The sequence below is a fragment of the Ranitomeya imitator genome, unplaced genomic scaffold, assembly GCF_032444005.1.
Source record: "Ranitomeya imitator isolate aRanImi1 unplaced genomic scaffold, aRanImi1.pri SCAFFOLD_1224, whole genome shotgun sequence".
Lineage (NCBI taxonomy): Eukaryota > Metazoa > Chordata > Amphibia > Anura > Dendrobatidae > Ranitomeya > Ranitomeya imitator.
In genome coordinates this window covers 1-22,598 of record NW_027194238.1, presented here as the reverse complement: position 1 = coordinate 22,598, position 22,598 = coordinate 1, and the positions used below count along the sequence as shown (strand labels likewise).

The window sequence follows — 22,598 nt, the reverse complement described above, 5'->3', positions numbered from 1 at the left end:
TATCTACTGCAGGCGGGCAGGCAGCAGCAGCGCACCCAGTTGGTCAAAAGCATTAGAATACTACTCACACAGTACAAGACAAAATAGACAAGACTAGCACATTCAAGATCATCACAGACACCATTTTTCCTTCTTTATTGAAATACATATCATACACCACATAATTAAAAGTCAGTGGTCCACAAGAGGGAGCCAATGTTTTACAAAGGAATTTGTGCATGCGGTCACAAATGTAGTATGTATGGCCGAACTACTCGTAGGATACTTCAATTTAAACACTTCATGCTGACAGACAGCAGGCAGGCAGGCAGGCAGGCAGGCAGGCAGGCAGGCAGGCAGGCAGGCAGGCAGGGGCCTAATTTTGTAGATGGCACAATATATTAGCAACACTGTTACAAAGGCCTCATTCGGGCCTACATCTTAACACACCTGTTGCAACCAGCAAAGATTGCTTGATTGCTTGATTGATTGATTGCATATTGGATGCAATCCAATGCTGAACATGCACAGGTGAAAGCAAGGCACAGGAAATGTTGCAAACGGTCCAGTGAAACTGAGCAAATTGCTACATTTGCCACCTGAAACGTGCTTCTTTGACCCTGAAAAGAATTCTCAGAAAGTGTTAAATGACAACTTGCTGGGCTGATTTCAATTCAATCTGTTTTTGGAAACCGGATCAGAGAAGGGGTGCACTGTTCCCGGAGATACTGCAATAACGGGTCAATGCGTGGAGTGGACAGAGCAAGCTCCATTTCCAGCTCCCTGTTCTAAAAATCCATTTAATATATGGTCCCCAAATAGGGGACGTATCAGATATTAAACTGATAAGAACAGATACTACACTTGATCTTAGCCAAAAGGCCGAGAAGCGATAGCCTGAAATGGTTTGCCACTCCAGACGCCCCATGGCCCACAACCAGGACTCACTGTGGAGAGAGCCCAAAAGATGATTGCCCAGGGGAAGACATTTTTTTTCTAAACTCTGGATGCCTTCTCAAATGGCAGTTCTGGTGTGTGTGGGGGCGTGTGGGGGGTGTGTGGGGGTGTGTGGGGGTGTGTTCAATTTGGGCCCAACGCGTTTTTAAAAAATCTGCCTAACTCCGCCTAATCTGCATAACGCCGCCTGATCTGCATAACTCCGCCCATCTGAACACACCCTCCATCCCTTTGGCGCTCCAGAGTGCAACTATTAGTGCAAGTCTGCAAATTGCCCCTTTAAAAAAAAAAAAGACAATCCCCCTACCATGTGGTCTGCTGCTGTTCCAGCAGCAGACTGAAGACGGCGCCATTTTTCTCTGCCTTAGATAAGTCCAGAGCCCATTGTGACACGTGAGAGTTCCGGAGTCAATGGCTGAAGGCCCCATTGTGACAGCAGCAGCAGGTGAAGGTTCCGTGCATAGATTCTATCTACTGCAGGCGGGCAGGCAGCAGCAGCGCACCCAGTTGGTCAAAAGCATTAGAATACTACTCACACAGTACAAGACAAAATAGACAAGACTAGCACATTCAAGATCATCACAGACACCATTTTTCCTTCTTTATTGAAATACATATCATACACCACATAATTAAAAGTCAGTGGTCCACAAGAGGGAGCCAATGTTTTACAAAGGAATTTGTGCATGCGGTCACAAATGTAGTATGTATGGCCGAACTACTCGTAGGATACTTCAATTTAAACACTTCATGCTGACAGACAGCAGGCAGGCAGGCAGGCAGGCAGGCAGGCAGGCAGGCAGGCAGGCAGGCAGGCAGGGGCCTAATTTTGTAGATGGCACAATATATTAGCAACACTGTTACAAAGGCCTCATTCGGGCCTACATCTTAACACACCTGTTGCAACCAGCAAAGATTGCTTGATTGCTTGATTGATTGATTGCATATTGGATGCAATCCAATGCTGAACATGCACAGGTGAAAGCAAGGCACAGGAAATGTTGCAAACGGTCCAGTGAAACTGAGCAAATTGCTACATTTGCCACCTGAAACGTGCTTCTTTGACCCTGAAAAGAATTCTCAGAAAGTGTTAAATGACAACTTGCTGGGCTGATTTCAATTCAATCTGTTTTTGGAAACCGGATCAGAGAAGGGGTGCACTGTTCCCGGAGATACTGCAATAACGGGTCAATGCGTGGAGTGGACAGAGCAAGCTCCATTTCCAGCTCCCTGTTCTAAAAATCCATTTAATATATGGTCCCCAAATAGGGGACGTATCAGATATTAAACTGATAAGAACAGATACTACACTTGATCTTAGCCAAAAGGCCGAGAAGCGATAGCCTGAAATGGTTTGCCACTCCAGACGCCCCATGGCCCACAACCAGGACTCACTGTGGAGAGAGCCCAAAAGATGATTGCCCAGGGGAAGACATTTTTTTTCTAAACTCTGGATGCCTTCTCAAATGGCAGTTCTGGTGTGTGTGGGGGCGTGTGGGGGGTGTGTGGGGGTGTGTGGGGGTGTGTTCAATTTGGGCCCAACGCGTTTTTAAAAAATCTGCCTAACTCCGCCTAATCTGCATAACGCCGCCTGATCTGCATAACTCCGCCCATCTGAACACACCCTCCATCCCTTTGGCGCTCCAGAGTGCAACTATTAGTGCAAGTCTGCAAATTGCCCCTTTAAAAAAAAAAAAGACAATCCCCCTACCATGTGGTCTGCTGCTGTTCCAGCAGCAGACTGAAGACGGCGCCATTTTTCTCTGCCTTAGATAAGTCCAGAGCCCATTGTGACACGTGAGAGTTCCGGAGTCAATGGCTGAAGGCCCCATTGTGACAGCAGCAGCAGGTGAAGGTTCCGTGCATAGATTCTATCTACTGCAGGCGGGCAGGCAGCAGCAGCGCACCCAGTTGGTCAAAAGCATTAGAATACTACTCACACAGTACAAGACAAAATAGACAAGACTAGCACATTCAAGATCATCACAGACACCATTTTTCCTTCTTTATTGAAATACATATCATACACCACATAATTAAAAGTCAGTGGTCCACAAGAGGGAGCCAATGTTTTACAAAGGAATTTGTGCATGCGGTCACAAATGTAGTATGTATGGCCGAACTACTCGTAGGATACTTCAATTTAAACACTTCATGCTGACAGACAGCAGGCAGGCAGGCAGGCAGGCAGGCAGGCAGGCAGGCAGGCAGGCAGGCAGGCAGGGGCCTAATTTTGTAGATGGCACAATATATTAGCAACACTGTTACAAAGGCCTCATTCGGGCCTACATCTTAACACACCTGTTGCAACCAGCAAAGATTGCTTGATTGCTTGATTGATTGATTGCATATTGGATGCAATCCAATGCTGAACATGCACAGGTGAAAGCAAGGCACAGGAAATGTTGCAAACGGTCCAGTGAAACTGAGCAAATTGCTACATTTGCCACCTGAAACGTGCTTCTTTGACCCTGAAAAGAATTCTCAGAAAGTGTTAAATGACAACTTGCTGGGCTGATTTCAATTCAATCTGTTTTTGGAAACCGGATCAGAGAAGGGGTGCACTGTTCCCGGAGATACTGCAATAACGGGTCAATGCGTGGAGTGGACAGAGCAAGCTCCATTTCCAGCTCCCTGTTCTAAAAATCCATTTAATATATGGTCCCCAAATAGGGGACGTATCAGATATTAAACTGATAAGAACAGATACTACACTTGATCTTAGCCAAAAGGCCGAGAAGCGATAGCCTGAAATGGTTTGCCACTCCAGACGCCCCATGGCCCACAACCAGGACTCACTGTGGAGAGAGCCCAAAAGATGATTGCCCAGGGGAAGACATTTTTTTTCTAAACTCTGGATGCCTTCTCAAATGGCAGTTCTGGTGTGTGTGGGGGCGTGTGGGGGGTGTGTGGGGGTGTGTGGGGGTGTGTTCAATTTGGGCCCAACGCGTTTTTAAAAAATCTGCCTAACTCCGCCTAATCTGCATAACGCCGCCTGATCTGCATAACTCCGCCCATCTGAACACACCCTCCATCCCTTTGGCGCTCCAGAGTGCAACTATTAGTGCAAGTCTGCAAATTGCCCCTTTAAAAAAAAAAAAGACAATCCCCCTACCATGTGGTCTGCTGCTGTTCCAGCAGCAGACTGAAGACGGCGCCATTTTTCTCTGCCTTAGATAAGTCCAGAGCCCATTGTGACACGTGAGAGTTCCGGAGTCAATGGCTGAAGGCCCCATTGTGACAGCAGCAGCAGGTGAAGGTTCCGTGCATAGATTCTATCTACTGCAGGCGGGCAGGCAGCAGCAGCGCACCCAGTTGGTCAAAAGCATTAGAATACTACTCACACAGTACAAGACAAAATAGACAAGACTAGCACATTCAAGATCATCACAGACACCATTTTTCCTTCTTTATTGAAATACATATCATACACCACATAATTAAAAGTCAGTGGTCCACAAGAGGGAGCCAATGTTTTACAAAGGAATTTGTGCATGCGGTCACAAATGTAGTATGTATGGCCGAACTACTCGTAGGATACTTCAATTTAAACACTTCATGCTGACAGACAGCAGGCAGGCAGGCAGGCAGGCAGGCAGGCAGGCAGGCAGGCAGGCAGGCAGGCAGGGGCCTAATTTTGTAGATGGCACAATATATTAGCAACACTGTTACAAAGGCCTCATTCGGGCCTACATCTTAACACACCTGTTGCAACCAGCAAAGATTGCTTGATTGCTTGATTGATTGATTGCATATTGGATGCAATCCAATGCTGAACATGCACAGGTGAAAGCAAGGCACAGGAAATGTTGCAAACGGTCCAGTGAAACTGAGCAAATTGCTACATTTGCCACCTGAAACGTGCTTCTTTGACCCTGAAAAGAATTCTCAGAAAGTGTTAAATGACAACTTGCTGGGCTGATTTCAATTCAATCTGTTTTTGGAAACCGGATCAGAGAAGGGGTGCACTGTTCCCGGAGATACTGCAATAACGGGTCAATGCGTGGAGTGGACAGAGCAAGCTCCATTTCCAGCTCCCTGTTCTAAAAATCCATTTAATATATGGTCCCCAAATAGGGGACGTATCAGATATTAAACTGATAAGAACAGATACTACACTTGATCTTAGCCAAAAGGCCGAGAAGCGATAGCCTGAAATGGTTTGCCACTCCAGACGCCCCATGGCCCACAACCAGGACTCACTGTGGAGAGAGCCCAAAAGATGATTGCCCAGGGGAAGACATTTTTTTTCTAAACTCTGGATGCCTTCTCAAATGGCAGTTCTGGTGTGTGTGGGGGCGTGTGGGGGGTGTGTGGGGGTGTGTGGGGGTGTGTTCAATTTGGGCCCAACGCGTTTTTAAAAAATCTGCCTAACTCCGCCTAATCTGCATAACGCCGCCTGATCTGCATAACTCCGCCCATCTGAACACACCCTCCATCCCTTTGGCGCTCCAGAGTGCAACTATTAGTGCAAGTCTGCAAATTGCCCCTTTAAAAAAAAAAAAGACAATCCCCCTACCATGTGGTCTGCTGCTGTTCCAGCAGCAGACTGAAGACGGCGCCATTTTTCTCTGCCTTAGATAAGTCCAGAGCCCATTGTGACACGTGAGAGTTCCGGAGTCAATGGCTGAAGGCCCCATTGTGACAGCAGCAGCAGGTGAAGGTTCCGTGCATAGATTCTATCTACTGCAGGCGGGCAGGCAGCAGCAGCGCACCCAGTTGGTCAAAAGCATTAGAATACTACTCACACAGTACAAGACAAAATAGACAAGACTAGCACATTCAAGATCATCACAGACACCATTTTTCCTTCTTTATTGAAATACATATCATACACCACATAATTAAAAGTCAGTGGTCCACAAGAGGGAGCCAATGTTTTACAAAGGAATTTGTGCATGCGGTCACAAATGTAGTATGTATGGCCGAACTACTCGTAGGATACTTCAATTTAAACACTTCATGCTGACAGACAGCAGGCAGGCAGGCAGGCAGGCAGGCAGGCAGGCAGGCAGGCAGGCAGGCAGGCAGGGGCCTAATTTTGTAGATGGCACAATATATTAGCAACACTGTTACAAAGGCCTCATTCGGGCCTACATCTTAACACACCTGTTGCAACCAGCAAAGATTGCTTGATTGCTTGATTGATTGATTGCATATTGGATGCAATCCAATGCTGAACATGCACAGGTGAAAGCAAGGCACAGGAAATGTTGCAAACGGTCCAGTGAAACTGAGCAAATTGCTACATTTGCCACCTGAAACGTGCTTCTTTGACCCTGAAAAGAATTCTCAGAAAGTGTTAAATGACAACTTGCTGGGCTGATTTCAATTCAATCTGTTTTTGGAAACCGGATCAGAGAAGGGGTGCACTGTTCCCGGAGATACTGCAATAACGGGTCAATGCGTGGAGTGGACAGAGCAAGCTCCATTTCCAGCTCCCTGTTCTAAAAATCCATTTAATATATGGTCCCCAAATAGGGGACGTATCAGATATTAAACTGATAAGAACAGATACTACACTTGATCTTAGCCAAAAGGCCGAGAAGCGATAGCCTGAAATGGTTTGCCACTCCAGACGCCCCATGGCCCACAACCAGGACTCACTGTGGAGAGAGCCCAAAAGATGATTGCCCAGGGGAAGACATTTTTTTTCTAAACTCTGGATGCCTTCTCAAATGGCAGTTCTGGTGTGTGTGGGGGCGTGTGGGGGGTGTGTGGGGGTGTGTGGGGGTGTGTTCAATTTGGGCCCAACGCGTTTTTAAAAAATCTGCCTAACTCCGCCTAATCTGCATAACGCCGCCTGATCTGCATAACTCCGCCCATCTGAACACACCCTCCATCCCTTTGGCGCTCCAGAGTGCAACTATTAGTGCAAGTCTGCAAATTGCCCCTTTAAAAAAAAAAAAGACAATCCCCCTACCATGTGGTCTGCTGCTGTTCCAGCAGCAGACTGAAGACGGCGCCATTTTTCTCTGCCTTAGATAAGTCCAGAGCCCATTGTGACACGTGAGAGTTCCGGAGTCAATGGCTGAAGGCCCCATTGTGACAGCAGCAGCAGGTGAAGGTTCCGTGCATAGATTCTATCTACTGCAGGCGGGCAGGCAGCAGCAGCGCACCCAGTTGGTCAAAAGCATTAGAATACTACTCACACAGTACAAGACAAAATAGACAAGACTAGCACATTCAAGATCATCACAGACACCATTTTTCCTTCTTTATTGAAATACATATCATACACCACATAATTAAAAGTCAGTGGTCCACAAGAGGGAGCCAATGTTTTACAAAGGAATTTGTGCATGCGGTCACAAATGTAGTATGTATGGCCGAACTACTCGTAGGATACTTCAATTTAAACACTTCATGCTGACAGACAGCAGGCAGGCAGGCAGGCAGGCAGGCAGGCAGGCAGGCAGGCAGGCAGGCAGGCAGGGGCCTAATTTTGTAGATGGCACAATATATTAGCAACACTGTTACAAAGGCCTCATTCGGGCCTACATCTTAACACACCTGTTGCAACCAGCAAAGATTGCTTGATTGCTTGATTGATTGATTGCATATTGGATGCAATCCAATGCTGAACATGCACAGGTGAAAGCAAGGCACAGGAAATGTTGCAAACGGTCCAGTGAAACTGAGCAAATTGCTACATTTGCCACCTGAAACGTGCTTCTTTGACCCTGAAAAGAATTCTCAGAAAGTGTTAAATGACAACTTGCTGGGCTGATTTCAATTCAATCTGTTTTTGGAAACCGGATCAGAGAAGGGGTGCACTGTTCCCGGAGATACTGCAATAACGGGTCAATGCGTGGAGTGGACAGAGCAAGCTCCATTTCCAGCTCCCTGTTCTAAAAATCCATTTAATATATGGTCCCCAAATAGGGGACGTATCAGATATTAAACTGATAAGAACAGATACTACACTTGATCTTAGCCAAAAGGCCGAGAAGCGATAGCCTGAAATGGTTTGCCACTCCAGACGCCCCATGGCCCACAACCAGGACTCACTGTGGAGAGAGCCCAAAAGATGATTGCCCAGGGGAAGACATTTTTTTTCTAAACTCTGGATGCCTTCTCAAATGGCAGTTCTGGTGTGTGTGGGGGCGTGTGGGGGGTGTGTGGGGGTGTGTGGGGGTGTGTTCAATTTGGGCCCAACGCGTTTTTAAAAAATCTGCCTAACTCCGCCTAATCTGCATAACGCCGCCTGATCTGCATAACTCCGCCCATCTGAACACACCCTCCATCCCTTTGGCGCTCCAGAGTGCAACTATTAGTGCAAGTCTGCAAATTGCCCCTTTAAAAAAAAAAAAGACAATCCCCCTACCATGTGGTCTGCTGCTGTTCCAGCAGCAGACTGAAGACGGCGCCATTTTTCTCTGCCTTAGATAAGTCCAGAGCCCATTGTGACACGTGAGAGTTCCGGAGTCAATGGCTGAAGGCCCCATTGTGACAGCAGCAGCAGGTGAAGGTTCCGTGCATAGATTCTATCTACTGCAGGCGGGCAGGCAGCAGCAGCGCACCCAGTTGGTCAAAAGCATTAGATACTACTCACACAGTACAAGACAAAATAGACAAGACTAGCACATTCAAGATCATCACAGACACCATTTTTCCTTCTTTATTGAAATACATATCATACACCACATAATTAAAAGTCAGTGGTCCACAAGAGGGAGCCAATGTTTTACAAAGGAATTTGTGCATGCGGTCACAAATGTAGTATGTATGGCCGAACTACTCGTAGGATACTTCAATTTAAACACTTCATGCTGACAGACAGCAGGCAGGCAGGCAGGCAGGCAGGCAGGCAGGCAGGCAGGCAGGCAGGCAGGCAGGGGCCTAATTTTGTAGATGGCACAATATATTAGCAACACTGTTACAAAGGCCTCATTCGGGCCTACATCTTAACACACCTGTTGCAACCAGCAAAGATTGCTTGATTGCTTGATTGATTGATTGCATATTGGATGCAATCCAATGCTGAACATGCACAGGTGAAAGCAAGGCACAGGAAATGTTGCAAACGGTCCAGTGAAACTGAGCAAATTGCTACATTTGCCACCTGAAACGTGCTTCTTTGACCCTGAAAAGAATTCTCAGAAAGTGTTAAATGACAACTTGCTGGGCTGATTTCAATTCAATCTGTTTTTGGAAACCGGATCAGAGAAGGGGTGCACTGTTCCCGGAGATACTGCAATAACGGGTCAATGCGTGGAGTGGACAGAGCAAGCTCCATTTCCAGCTCCCTGTTCTAAAAATCCATTTAATATATGGTCCCCAAATAGGGGACGTATCAGATATTAAACTGATAAGAACAGATACTACACTTGATCTTAGCCAAAAGGCCGAGAAGCGATAGCCTGAAATGGTTTGCCACTCCAGACGCCCCATGGCCCACAACCAGGACTCACTGTGGAGAGAGCCCAAAAGATGATTGCCCAGGGGAAGACATTTTTTTTCTAAACTCTGGATGCCTTCTCAAATGGCAGTTCTGGTGTGTGTGGGGGCGTGTGGGGGGTGTGTGGGGGTGTGTGGGGGTGTGTTCAATTTGGGCCCAACGCGTTTTTAAAAAATCTGCCTAACTCCGCCTAATCTGCATAACGCCGCCTGATCTGCATAACTCCGCCCATCTGAACACACCCTCCATCCCTTTGGCGCTCCAGAGTGCAACTATTAGTGCAAGTCTGCAAATTGCCCCTTTAAAAAAAAAAAAGACAATCCCCCTACCATGTGGTCTGCTGCTGTTCCAGCAGCAGACTGAAGACGGCGCCATTTTTCTCTGCCTTAGATAAGTCCAGAGCCCATTGTGACACGTGAGAGTTCCGGAGTCAATGGCTGAAGGCCCCATTGTGACAGCAGCAGCAGGTGAAGGTTCCGTGCATAGATTCTATCTACTGCAGGCGGGCAGGCAGCAGCAGCGCACCCAGTTGGTCAAAAGCATTAGAATACTACTCACACAGTACAAGACAAAATAGACAAGACTAGCACATTCAAGATCATCACAGACACCATTTTTCCTTCTTTATTGAAATACATATCATACACCACATAATTAAAAGTCAGTGGTCCACAAGAGGGAGCCAATGTTTTACAAAGGAATTTGTGCATGCGGTCACAAATGTAGTATGTATGGCCGAACTACTCGTAGGATACTTCAATTTAAACACTTCATGCTGACAGACAGCAGGCAGGCAGGCAGGCAGGCAGGCAGGCAGGCAGGCAGGCAGGCAGGCAGGCAGGGGCCTAATTTTGTAGATGGCACAATATATTAGCAACACTGTTACAAAGGCCTCATTCGGGCCTACATCTTAACACACCTGTTGCAACCAGCAAAGATTGCTTGATTGCTTGATTGATTGATTGCATATTGGATGCAATCCAATGCTGAACATGCACAGGTGAAAGCAAGGCACAGGAAATGTTGCAAACGGTCCAGTGAAACTGAGCAAATTGCTACATTTGCCACCTGAAACGTGCTTCTTTGACCCTGAAAAGAATTCTCAGAAAGTGTTAAATGACAACTTGCTGGGCTGATTTCAATTCAATCTGTTTTTGGAAACCGGATCAGAGAAGGGGTGCACTGTTCCCGGAGATACTGCAATAACGGGTCAATGCGTGGAGTGGACAGAGCAAGCTCCATTTCCAGCTCCCTGTTCTAAAAATCCATTTAATATATGGTCCCCAAATAGGGGACGTATCAGATATTAAACTGATAAGAACAGATACTACACTTGATCTTAGCCAAAAGGCCGAGAAGCGATAGCCTGAAATGGTTTGCCACTCCAGACGCCCCATGGCCCACAACCAGGACTCACTGTGGAGAGAGCCCAAAAGATGATTGCCCAGGGGAAGACATTTTTTTTCTAAACTCTGGATGCCTTCTCAAATGGCAGTTCTGGTGTGTGTGGGGGCGTGTGGGGGGTGTGTGGGGGTGTGTGGGGGTGTGTTCAATTTGGGCCCAACGCGTTTTTAAAAAATCTGCCTAACTCCGCCTAATCTGCATAACGCCGCCTGATCTGCATAACTCCGCCCATCTGAACACACCCTCCATCCCTTTGGCGCTCCAGAGTGCAACTATTAGTGCAAGTCTGCAAATTGCCCCTTTAAAAAAAAAAAAGACAATCCCCCTACCATGTGGTCTGCTGCTGTTCCAGCAGCAGACTGAAGACGGCGCCATTTTTCTCTGCCTTAGATAAGTCCAGAGCCCATTGTGACACGTGAGAGTTCCGGAGTCAATGGCTGAAGGCCCCATTGTGACAGCAGCAGCAGGTGAAGGTTCCGTGCATAGATTCTATCTACTGCAGGCGGGCAGGCAGCAGCAGCGCACCCAGTTGGTCAAAAGCATTAGAATACTACTCACACAGTACAAGACAAAATAGACAAGACTAGCACATTCAAGATCATCACAGACACCATTTTTCCTTCTTTATTGAAATACATATCATACACCACATAATTAAAAGTCAGTGGTCCACAAGAGGGAGCCAATGTTTTACAAAGGAATTTGTGCATGCGGTCACAAATGTAGTATGTATGGCCGAACTACTCGTAGGATACTTCAATTTAAACACTTCATGCTGACAGACAGCAGGCAGGCAGGCAGGCAGGCAGGCAGGCAGGCAGGCAGGCAGGCAGGCAGGCAGGGGCCTAATTTTGTAGATGGCACAATATATTAGCAACACTGTTACAAAGGCCTCATTCGGGCCTACATCTTAACACACCTGTTGCAACCAGCAAAGATTGCTTGATTGCTTGATTGATTGATTGCATATTGGATGCAATCCAATGCTGAACATGCACAGGTGAAAGCAAGGCACAGGAAATGTTGCAAACGGTCCAGTGAAACTGAGCAAATTGCTACATTTGCCACCTGAAACGTGCTTCTTTGACCCTGAAAAGAATTCTCAGAAAGTGTTAAATGACAACTTGCTGGGCTGATTTCAATTCAATCTGTTTTTGGAAACCGGATCAGAGAAGGGGTGCACTGTTCCCGGAGATACTGCAATAACGGGTCAATGCGTGGAGTGGACAGAGCAAGCTCCATTTCCAGCTCCCTGTTCTAAAAATCCATTTAATATATGGTCCCCAAATAGGGGACGTATCAGATATTAAACTGATAAGAACAGATACTACACTTGATCTTAGCCAAAAGGCCGAGAAGCGATAGCCTGAAATGGTTTGCCACTCCAGACGCCCCATGGCCCACAACCAGGACTCACTGTGGAGAGAGCCCAAAAGATGATTGCCCAGGGGAAGACATTTTTTTTCTAAACTCTGGATGCCTTCTCAAATGGCAGTTCTGGTGTGTGTGGGGGCGTGTGGGGGGTGTGTGGGGGTGTGTGGGGGTGTGTTCAATTTGGGCCCAACGCGTTTTTAAAAAATCTGCCTAACTCCGCCTAATCTGCATAACGCCGCCTGATCTGCATAACTCCGCCCATCTGAACACACCCTCCATCCCTTTGGCGCTCCAGAGTGCAACTATTAGTGCAAGTCTGCAAATTGCCCCTTTAAAAAAAAAAAAGACAATCCCCCTACCATGTGGTCTGCTGCTGTTCCAGCAGCAGACTGAAGACGGCGCCATTTTTCTCTGCCTTAGATAAGTCCAGAGCCCATTGTGACACGTGAGAGTTCCGGAGTCAATGGCTGAAGGCCCCATTGTGACAGCAGCAGCAGGTGAAGGTTCCGTGCATAGATTCTATCTACTGCAGGCGGGCAGGCAGCAGCAGCGCACCCAGTTGGTCAAAAGCATTAGAATACTACTCACACAGTACAAGACAAAATAGACAAGACTAGCACATTCAAGATCATCACAGACACCATTTTTCCTTCTTTATTGAAATACATATCATACACCACATAATTAAAAGTCAGTGGTCCACAAGAGGGAGCCAATGTTTTACAAAGGAATTTGTGCATGCGGTCACAAATGTAGTATGTATGGCCGAACTACTCGTAGGATACTTCAATTTAAACACTTCATGCTGACAGACAGCAGGCAGGCAGGCAGGCAGGCAGGCAGGCAGGCAGGCAGGCAGGCAGGCAGGCAGGGGCCTAATTTTGTAGATGGCACAATATATTAGCAACACTGTTACAAAGGCCTCATTCGGGCCTACATCTTAACACACCTGTTGCAACCAGCAAAGATTGCTTGATTGCTTGATTGATTGATTGCATATTGGATGCAATCCAATGCTGAACATGCACAGGTGAAAGCAAGGCACAGGAAATGTTGCAAACGGTCCAGTGAAACTGAGCAAATTGCTACATTTGCCACCTGAAACGTGCTTCTTTGACCCTGAAAAGAATTCTCAGAAAGTGTTAAATGACAACTTGCTGGGCTGATTTCAATTCAATCTGTTTTTGGAAACCGGATCAGAGAAGGGGTGCACTGTTCCCGGAGATACTGCAATAACGGGTCAATGCGTGGAGTGGACAGAGCAAGCTCCATTTCCAGCTCCCTGTTCTAAAAATCCATTTAATATATGGTCCCCAAATAGGGGACGTATCAGATATTAAACTGATAAGAACAGATACTACACTTGATCTTAGCCAAAAGGCCGAGAAGCGATAGCCTGAAATGGTTTGCCACTCCAGACGCCCCATGGCCCACAACCAGGACTCACTGTGGAGAGAGCCCAAAAGATGATTGCCCAGGGGAAGACATTTTTTTTCTAAACTCTGGATGCCTTCTCAAATGGCAGTTCTGGTGTGTGTGGGGGCGTGTGGGGGGTGTGTGGGGGTGTGTGGGGGTGTGTTCAATTTGGGCCCAACGCGTTTTTAAAAAATCTGCCTAACTCCGCCTAATCTGCATAACGCCGCCTGATCTGCATAACTCCGCCCATCTGAACACACCCTCCATCCCTTTGGCGCTCCAGAGTGCAACTATTAGTGCAAGTCTGCAAATTGCCCCTTTAAAAAAAAAAAAGACAATCCCCCTACCATGTGGTCTGCTGCTGTTCCAGCAGCAGACTGAAGACGGCGCCATTTTTCTCTGCCTTAGATAAGTCCAGAGCCCATTGTGACACGTGAGAGTTCCGGAGTCAATGGCTGAAGGCCCCATTGTGACAGCAGCAGCAGGTGAAGGTTCCGTGCATAGATTCTATCTACTGCAGGCGGGCAGGCAGCAGCAGCGCACCCAGTTGGTCAAAAGCATTAGAATACTACTCACACAGTACAAGACAAAATAGACAAGACTAGCACATTCAAGATCATCACAGACACCATTTTTCCTTCTTTATTGAAATACATATCATACACCACATAATTAAAAGTCAGTGGTCCACAAGAGGGAGCCAATGTTTTACAAAGGAATTTGTGCATGCGGTCACAAATGTAGTATGTATGGCCGAACTACTCGTAGGATACTTCAATTTAAACACTTCATGCTGACAGACAGCAGGCAGGCAGGCAGGCAGGCAGGCAGGCAGGCAGGCAGGCAGGCAGGCAGGCAGGGGCCTAATTTTGTAGATGGCACAATATATTAGCAACACTGTTACAAAGGCCTCATTCGGGCCTACATCTTAACACACCTGTTGCAACCAGCAAAGATTGCTTGATTGCTTGATTGATTGATTGCATATTGGATGCAATCCAATGCTGAACATGCACAGGTGAAAGCAAGGCACAGGAAATGTTGCAAACGGTCCAGTGAAACTGAGCAAATTGCTACATTTGCCACCTGAAACGTGCTTCTTTGACCCTGAAAAGAATTCTCAGAAAGTGTTAAATGACAACTTGCTGGGCTGATTTCAATTCAATCTGTTTTTGGAAACCGGATCAGAGAAGGGGTGCACTGTTCCCGGAGATACTGCAATAACGGGTCAATGCGTGGAGTGGACAGAGCAAGCTCCATTTCCAGCTCCCTGTTCTAAAAATCCATTTAATATATGGTCCCCAAATAGGGGACGTATCAGATATTAAACTGATAAGAACAGATACTACACTTGATCTTAGCCAAAAGGCCGAGAAGCGATAGCCTGAAATGGTTTGCCACTCCAGACGCCCCATGGCCCACAACCAGGACTCACTGTGGAGAGAGCCCAAAAGATGATTGCCCAGGGGAAGACATTTTTTTTCTAAACTCTGGATGCCTTCTCAAATGGCAGTTCTGGTGTGTGTGGGGGCGTGTGGGGGGTGTGTGGGGGTGTGTGGGGGTGTGTTCAATTTGGGCCCAACGCGTTTTTAAAAAATCTGCCTAACTCCGCCTAATCTGCATAACGCCGCCTGATCTGCATAACTCCGCCCATCTGAACACACCCTCCATCCCTTTGGCGCTCCAGAGTGCAACTATTAGTGCAAGTCTGCAAATTGCCCCTTTAAAAAAAAAAAAGACAATCCCCCTACCATGTGGTCTGCTGCTGTTCCAGCAGCAGACTGAAGACGGCGCCATTTTTCTCTGCCTTAGATAAGTCCAGAGCCCATTGTGACACGTGAGAGTTCCGGAGTCAATGGCTGAAGGCCCCATTGTGACAGCAGCAGCAGGTGAAGGTTCCGTGCATAGATTCTATCTACTGCAGGCGGGCAGGCAGCAGCAGCGCACCCAGTTGGTCAAAAGCATTAGAATACTACTCACACAGTACAAGACAAAATAGACAAGACTAGCACATTCAAGATCATCACAGACACCATTTTTCCTTCTTTATTGAAATACATATCATACACCACATAATTAAAAGTCAGTGGTCCACAAGAGGGAGCCAATGTTTTACAAAGGAATTTGTGCATGCGGTCACAAATGTAGTATGTATGGCCGAACTACTCGTAGGATACTTCAATTTAAACACTTCATGCTGACAGACAGCAGGCAGGCAGGCAGGCAGGCAGGCAGGCAGGCAGGCAGGCAGGCAGGCAGGCAGGGGCCTAATTTTGTAGATGGCACAATATATTAGCAACACTGTTACAAAGGCCTCATTCGGGCCTACATCTTAACACACCTGTTGCAACCAGCAAAGATTGCTTGATTGCTTGATTGATTGATTGCATATTGGATGCAATCCAATGCTGAACATGCACAGGTGAAAGCAAGGCACAGGAAATGTTGCAAACGGTCCAGTGAAACTGAGCAAATTGCTACATTTGCCACCTGAAACGTGCTTCTTTGACCCTGAAAAGAATTCTCAGAAAGTGTTAAATGACAACTTGCTGGGCTGATTTCAATTCAATCTGTTTTTGGAAACCGGATCAGAGAAGGGGTGCACTGTTCCCGGAGATACTGCAATAACGGGTCAATGCGTGGAGTGGACAGAGCAAGCTCCATTTCCAGCTCCCTGTTCTAAAAATCCATTTAATATATGGTCCCCAAATAGGGGACGTATCAGATATTAAACTGATAAGAACAGATACTACACTTGATCTTAGCCAAAAGGCCGAGAAGCGATAGCCTGAAATGGTTTGCCACTCCAGACGCCCCATGGCCCACAACCAGGACTCACTGTGGAGAGAGCCCAAAAGATGATTGCCCAGGGGAAGACATTTTTTTTCTAAACTCTGGATGCCTTCTCAAATGGCAGTTCTGGTGTGTGTGGGGGCGTGTGGGGGGTGTGTGGGGGTGTGTGGGGGTGTGTTCAATTTGGGCCCAACGCGTTTTTAAAAAATCTGCCTAACTCCGCCTAATCTGCATAACGCCGCCTGATCTGCATAACTCCGCCCATCTGAACACACCCTCCATCCCTTTGGCGCTCCAGAGTGCAACTATTAGTGCAAGTCTGCAAATTGCCCCTTTAAAAAAAAAAAAGACAATCCCCCTACCATGTGGTCTGCTGCTGTTCCAGCAGCAGACTGAAGACGGCGCCATTTTTCTCTGCCTTAGATAAGTCCAGAGCCCATTGTGACACGTGAGAGTTCCGGAGTCAATGGCTGAAGGCCCCATTGTGACAGCAGCAGCAGGTGAAGGTTCCGTGCATAGATTCTATCTACTGCAGGCGGGCAGGCAGCAGCAGCGCACCCAGTTGGTCAAAAGCATTAGAATACTACTCACACAGTACAAGACAAAATAGACAAGACTAGCACATTCAAGATCATCACAGACACCATTTTTCCTTCTTTATTGAAATACATATCATACACCACATAATTAAAAGTCAGTGGTCCACAAGAGGGAGCCAATGTTTTACAAAGGAATTTGTGCATGCGGTCACAAATGTAGTATGTATGGCCGAACTACTCGTAGGATACTTCAATTTAAACACTTCATGCTGACAGACAGCAGGCAGGCAGGCAGGCAGGCAGGCAGGCAGGCAGGCAGGCAGGCAGGCAGGCAGGGGCCTAATTTTGTAGATGGCACAATATATTAGCAACACTGTTACAAAGGCCTCATTCGGGCCTACATCTTAACACACCTGTTGCAACCAGCAAAGATTGCTTGATTGCTTGATTGATTGATTGCATATTGGATGCAATCCAATGCTGAACATGCACAGGTGAAAGCAAGGCACAGGAAATGTTGCAAACGGTCCAGTGAAACTGAGCAAATTGCTACATTTGCCACCTGAAACGTGCTTCTTTGACCCTGAAAAGAATTCTCAGAAAGTGTTAAATGACAACTTGCTGGGCTGATTTCAATTCAATCTGTTTTTGGAAACCGGATCAGAGAAGGGGTGCACTGTTCCCGGAGATACTGCAATAACGGGTCAATGCGTGGAGTGGACAGAGCAAGCTCCATTTCCAGCTCCCTGTTCTAAAAATCCATTTAATATATGGTCCCCAAATAGGGGACGTATCAGATATTAAACTGATAAGAACAGATACTACACTTGATCTTAGCCAAAAGGCCGAGAAGCGATAGCCTGAAATGGTTTGCCACTCCAGACGCCCCATGGCCCACAACCAGGACTCACTGTGGAGAGAGCCCAAAAGATGATTGCCCAGGGGAAGACATTTTTTTTCTAAACTCTGGATGCCTTCTCAAATGGCAGTTCTGGTGTGTGTGGGGGCGTGTGGGGGGTGTGTGGGGGTGTGTGGGGGTGTGTTCAATTTGGGCCCAACGCGTTTTTAAAAAATCTGCCTAACTCCGCCTAATCTGCATAACGCCGCCTGATCTGCATAACTCCGCCCATCTGAACACACCCTCCATCCCTTTGGCGCTCCAGAGTGCAACTATTAGTGCAAGTCTGCAAATTGCCCCTTTAAAAAAAAAAAAGACAATCCCCCTACCATGTGGTCTGCTGCTGTTCCAGCAGCAGACTGAAGACGGCGCCATTTTTCTCTGCCTTAGATAAGTCCAGAGCCCATTGTGACACGTGAGAGTTCCGGAGTCAATGGCTGAAGGCCCCATTGTGACAGCAGCAGCAGGTGAAGGTTCCGTGCATAGATTCTATCTACTGCAGGCGGGCAGGCAGCAGCAGCGCACCCAGTTGGTCAAAAGCATTAGAATACTACTCACACAGTACAAGACAAAATAGACAAGACTAGCACATTCAAGATCATCACAGACACCATTTTTCCTTCTTTATTGAAATACATATCATACACCACATAATTAAAAGTCAGTGGTCCACAAGAGGGAGCCAATGTTTTACAAAGGAATTTGTGCATGCGGTCACAAATGTAGTATGTATGGCCGAACTACTCGTAGGATACTTCAATTTAAACACTTCATGCTGACAGACAGCAGGCAGGCAGGCAGGCAGGCAGGCAGGCAGGCAGGCAGGCAGGCAGGCAGGCAGGGGCCTAATTTTGTAGATGGCACAATATATTAGCAACACTGTTACAAAGGCCTCATTCGGGCCTACATCTTAACACACCTGTTGCAACCAGCAAAGATTGCTTGATTGCTTGATTGATTGATTGCATATTGGATGCAATCCAATGCTGAACATGCACAGGTGAAAGCAAGGCACAGGAAATGTTGCAAACGGTCCAGTGAAACTGAGCAAATTGCTACATTTGCCACCTGAAACGTGCTTCTTTGACCCTGAAAAGAATTCTCAGAAAGTGTTAAATGACAACTTGCTGGGCTGATTTCAATTCAATCTGTTTTTGGAAACCGGATCAGAGAAGGGGTGCACTGTTCCCGGAGATACTGCAATAACGGGTCAATGCGTGGAGTGGACAGAGCAAGCTCCATTTCCAGCTCCCTGTTCTAAAAATCCATTTAATATATGGTCCCCAAATAGGGGACGTATCAGATATTAAACTGATAAGAACAGATACTACACTTGATCTTAGCCAAAAGGCCGAGAAGCGATAGCCTGAAATGGTTTGCCACTCCAGACGCCCCATGGCCCACAACCAGGACTCACTGTGGAGAGAGCCCAAAAGATGATTGCCCAGGGGAAGACATTTTTTTTCTAAACTCTGGATGCCTTCTCAAATGGCAGTTCTGGTGTGTGTGGGGGCGTGTGGGGGGTGTGTGGGGGTGTGTGGGGGTGTGTTCAATTTGGGCCCAACGCGTTTTTAAAAAATCTGCCTAACTCCGCCTAATCTGCATAACGCCGCCTGATCTGCATAACTCCGCCCATCTGAACACACCCTCCATCCCTTTGGCGCTCCAGAGTGCAACTATTAGTGCAAGTCTGCAAATTGCCCCTTTAAAAAAAAAAAAGACAATCCCCCTACCATGTGGTCTGCTGCTGTTCCAGCAGCAGACTGAAGACGGCGCCATTTTTCTCTGCCTTAGATAAGTCCAGAGCCCATTGTGACACGTGAGAGTTCCGGAGTCAATGGCTGAAGGCCCCATTGTGACAGCAGCAGCAGGTGAAGGTTCCGTGCATAGATTCTATCTACTGCAGGCGGGCAGGCAGCAGCAGCGCACCCAGTTGGTCAAAAGCATTAGAATACTACTCACACAGTACAAGACAAAATAGACAAGACTAGCACATTCAAGATCATCACAGACACCATTTTTCCTTCTTTATTGAAATACATATCATACACCACATAATTAAAAGTCAGTGGTCCACAAGAGGGAGCCAATGTTTTACAAAGGAATTTGTGCATGCGGTCACAAATGTAGTATGTATGGCCGAACTACTCGTAGGATACTTCAATTTAAACACTTCATGCTGACAGACAGCAGGCAGGCAGGCAGGCAGGCAGGCAGGCAGGCAGGCAGGCAGGCAGGCAGGCAGGGGCCTAATTTTGTAGATGGCACAATATATTAGCAACACTGTTACAAAGGCCTCATTCGGGCCTACATCTTAACACACCTGTTGCAACCAGCAAAGATTGCTTGATTGCTTGATTGATTGATTGCATATTGGATGCAATCCAATGCTGAACATGCACAGGTGAAAGCAAGGCACAGGAAATGTTGCAAACGGTCCAGTGAAACTGAGCAAATTGCTACATTTGCCACCTGAAACGTGCTTCTTTGACCCTGAAAAGAATTCTCAGAAAGTGTTAAATGACAACTTGCTGGGCTGATTTCAATTCAATCTGTTTTTGGAAACCGGATCAGAGAAGGGGTGCACTGTTCCCGGAGATACTGCAATAACGGGTCAATGCGTGGAGTGGACAGAGCAAGCTCCATTTCCAGCTCCCTGTTCTAAAAATCCATTTAATATATGGTCCCCAAATAGGGGACGTATCAGATATTAAACTGATAAGAACAGATACTACACTTGATCTTAGCCAAAAGGCCGAGAAGCGATAGCCTGAAATGGTTTGCCACTCCAGACGCCCCATGGCCCACAACCAGGACTCACTGTGGAGAGAGCCCAAAAGATGATTGCCCAGGGGAAGACATTTTTTTTCTAAACTCTGGATGCCTTCTCAAATGGCAGTTCTGGTGTGTGTGGGGGCGTGTGGGGGGTGTGTGGGGGTGTGTGGGGGTGTGTTCAATTTGGGCCCAACGCGTTTTTAAAAAATCTGCCTAACTCCGCCTAATCTGCATAACGCCGCCTGATCTGCATAACTCCGCCCATCTGAACACACCCTCCATCCCTTTGGCGCTCCAGAGTGCAACTATTAGTGCAAGTCTGCAAATTGCCCCTTTAAAAAAAAAAAAGACAATCCCCCTACCATGTGGTCTGCTGCTGTTCCAGCAGCAGACTGAAGACGGCGCCATTTTTCTCTGCCTTAGATAAGTCCAGAGCCCATTGTGACACGTGAGAGTTCCGGAGTCAATGGCTGAAGGCCCCATTGTGACAGCAGCAGCAGGTGAAGGTTCCGTGCATAGATTCTATCTACTGCAGGCGGGCAGGCAGCAGCAGCGCACCCAGTTGGTCAAAAGCATTAGAATACTACTCACACAGTACAAGACAAAATAGACAAGACTAGCACATTCAAGATCATCACAGACACCATTTTTCCTTCTTTATTGAAATACATATCATACACCACATAATTAAAAGTCAGTGGTCCACAAGAGGGAGCCAATGTTTTACAAAGGAATTTGTGCATGCGGTCACAAATGTAGTATGTATGGCCGAACTACTCGTAGGATACTTCAATTTAAACACTTCATGCTGACAGACAGCAGGCAGGCAGGCAGGCAGGCAGGCAGGCAGGCAGGCAGGCAGGCAGGCAGGCAGGGGCCTAATTTTGTAGATGGCACAATATATTAGCAACACTGTTACAAAGGCCTCATTCGGGCCTACATCTTAACACACCTGTTGCAACCAGCAAAGATTGCTTGATTGCTTGATTGATTGATTGCATATTGGATGCAATCCAATGCTGAACATGCACAGGTGAAAGCAAGGCACAGGAAATGTTGCAAACGGTCCAGTGAAACTGAGCAAATTGCTACATTTGCCACCTGAAACGTGCTTCTTTGACCCTGAAAAGAATTCTCAGAAAGTGTTAAATGACAACTTGCTGGGCTGATTTCAATTCAATCTGTTTTTGGAAACCGGATCAGAGAAGGGGTGCACTGTTCCCGGAGATACTGCAATAACGGGTCAATGCGTGGAGTGGACAGAGCAAGCTCCATTTCCAGCTCCCTGTTCTAAAAATCCATTTAATATATGGTCCCCAAATAGGGGACGTATCAGATATTAAACTGATAAGAACAGATACTACACTTGATCTTAGCCAAAAGGCCGAGAAGCGATAGCCTGAAATGGTTTGCCACTCCAGACGCCCCATGGCCCACAACCAGGACTCACTGTGGAGAGAGCCCAAAAGATGATTGCCCAGGGGAAGACATTTTTTTTCTAAACTCTGGATGCCTTCTCAAATGGCAGTTCTGGTGTGTGTGGGGGCGTGTGGGGGGTGTGTGGGGGTGTGTGGGGGTGTGTTCAATTTGGGCCCAACGCGTTTTTAAAAAATCTGCCTAACTCCGCCTAATCTGCATAACGCCGCCTGATCTGCATAACTCCGCCCATCTGAACACACCCTCCATCCCTTTGGCGCTCCAGAGTGCAACTATTAGTGCAAGTCTGCAAATTGCCCCTTTAAAAAAAAAAAAGACAATCCCCCTACCATGTGGTCTGCTGCTGTTCCAGCAGCAGACTGAAGACGGCGCCATTTTTCTCTGCCTTAGATAAGTCCAGAGCCCATTGTGACACGTGAGAGTTCCGGAGTCAATGGCTGAAGGCCCCATTGTGACAGCAGCAGCAGGTGAAGGTTCCGTGCATAGATTCTATCTACTGCAGGCGGGCAGGCAGCAGCAGCGCACCCAGTTGGTCAAAAGCATTAGAATACTACTCACACAGTACAAGACAAAATAGACAAGACTAGCACATTCAAGATCATCACAGACACCATTTTTCCTTCTT

General features: G+C 47.0%; 16 non-coding genes across 16 annotated transcripts; all 16 read right to left on the bottom strand.

Moving 5' to 3' along the window:
- Positions 1 to 682: 682 nt before the first annotated feature.
- On the bottom strand, positions 683 to 873 carry LOC138654878 (U2 spliceosomal RNA). Its single transcript, XR_011316524.1, has one exon. It is a non-coding gene; the product is annotated as a U2 spliceosomal RNA (small nuclear RNA).
- Positions 874 to 2,086: 1,213 nt separating this feature from the next.
- On the bottom strand, positions 2,087 to 2,277 carry LOC138654876 (U2 spliceosomal RNA). The gene has a single exon (XR_011316522.1). It is a non-coding gene; the product is annotated as a U2 spliceosomal RNA (small nuclear RNA).
- A 1,213-nt stretch (positions 2,278 to 3,490) lies between these two features.
- On the bottom strand, positions 3,491 to 3,681 carry LOC138654874 (U2 spliceosomal RNA). The gene has a single exon (XR_011316521.1). It is a non-coding gene; the product is annotated as a U2 spliceosomal RNA (small nuclear RNA).
- Positions 3,682 to 4,894: 1,213 nt separating this feature from the next.
- On the bottom strand, positions 4,895 to 5,085 carry LOC138654873 (U2 spliceosomal RNA). The gene has a single exon (XR_011316520.1). It is a non-coding gene; the product is annotated as a U2 spliceosomal RNA (small nuclear RNA).
- A 1,213-nt stretch (positions 5,086 to 6,298) lies between these two features.
- On the bottom strand, positions 6,299 to 6,489 carry LOC138654872 (U2 spliceosomal RNA). Its single transcript, XR_011316519.1, has one exon. It is a non-coding gene; the product is annotated as a U2 spliceosomal RNA (small nuclear RNA).
- A 1,213-nt stretch (positions 6,490 to 7,702) lies between these two features.
- Positions 7,703 to 7,893, bottom strand: LOC138654871 (U2 spliceosomal RNA). Its single transcript, XR_011316518.1, has one exon. It is a non-coding gene; the product is annotated as a U2 spliceosomal RNA (small nuclear RNA).
- Positions 7,894 to 9,105: 1,212 nt separating this feature from the next.
- On the bottom strand, positions 9,106 to 9,296 carry LOC138654870 (U2 spliceosomal RNA). Its single transcript, XR_011316517.1, has one exon. It is a non-coding gene; the product is annotated as a U2 spliceosomal RNA (small nuclear RNA).
- A 1,213-nt stretch (positions 9,297 to 10,509) lies between these two features.
- Positions 10,510 to 10,700, bottom strand: LOC138654869 (U2 spliceosomal RNA). The gene has a single exon (XR_011316516.1). It is a non-coding gene; the product is annotated as a U2 spliceosomal RNA (small nuclear RNA).
- A 1,213-nt stretch (positions 10,701 to 11,913) lies between these two features.
- Positions 11,914 to 12,104, bottom strand: LOC138654868 (U2 spliceosomal RNA). The gene has a single exon (XR_011316515.1). It is a non-coding gene; the product is annotated as a U2 spliceosomal RNA (small nuclear RNA).
- Positions 12,105 to 13,317: 1,213 nt separating this feature from the next.
- On the bottom strand, positions 13,318 to 13,508 carry LOC138654867 (U2 spliceosomal RNA). Its single transcript, XR_011316514.1, has one exon. It is a non-coding gene; the product is annotated as a U2 spliceosomal RNA (small nuclear RNA).
- A 1,213-nt stretch (positions 13,509 to 14,721) lies between these two features.
- Positions 14,722 to 14,912, bottom strand: LOC138654866 (U2 spliceosomal RNA). The gene has a single exon (XR_011316513.1). It is a non-coding gene; the product is annotated as a U2 spliceosomal RNA (small nuclear RNA).
- Positions 14,913 to 16,125: 1,213 nt separating this feature from the next.
- On the bottom strand, positions 16,126 to 16,316 carry LOC138654897 (U2 spliceosomal RNA). Its single transcript, XR_011316543.1, has one exon. It is a non-coding gene; the product is annotated as a U2 spliceosomal RNA (small nuclear RNA).
- Positions 16,317 to 17,529: 1,213 nt separating this feature from the next.
- LOC138654896 (U2 spliceosomal RNA) lies at positions 17,530 to 17,720 on the bottom strand. Its single transcript, XR_011316542.1, has one exon. It is a non-coding gene; the product is annotated as a U2 spliceosomal RNA (small nuclear RNA).
- Positions 17,721 to 18,933: 1,213 nt separating this feature from the next.
- LOC138654888 (U2 spliceosomal RNA) lies at positions 18,934 to 19,124 on the bottom strand. The gene has a single exon (XR_011316534.1). It is a non-coding gene; the product is annotated as a U2 spliceosomal RNA (small nuclear RNA).
- Positions 19,125 to 20,337: 1,213 nt separating this feature from the next.
- LOC138654877 (U2 spliceosomal RNA) lies at positions 20,338 to 20,528 on the bottom strand. Its single transcript, XR_011316523.1, has one exon. It is a non-coding gene; the product is annotated as a U2 spliceosomal RNA (small nuclear RNA).
- Positions 20,529 to 21,741: 1,213 nt separating this feature from the next.
- On the bottom strand, positions 21,742 to 21,932 carry LOC138654865 (U2 spliceosomal RNA). The gene has a single exon (XR_011316512.1). It is a non-coding gene; the product is annotated as a U2 spliceosomal RNA (small nuclear RNA).
- Between the last annotated feature and the right edge of the window lie 666 nt (positions 21,933 to 22,598).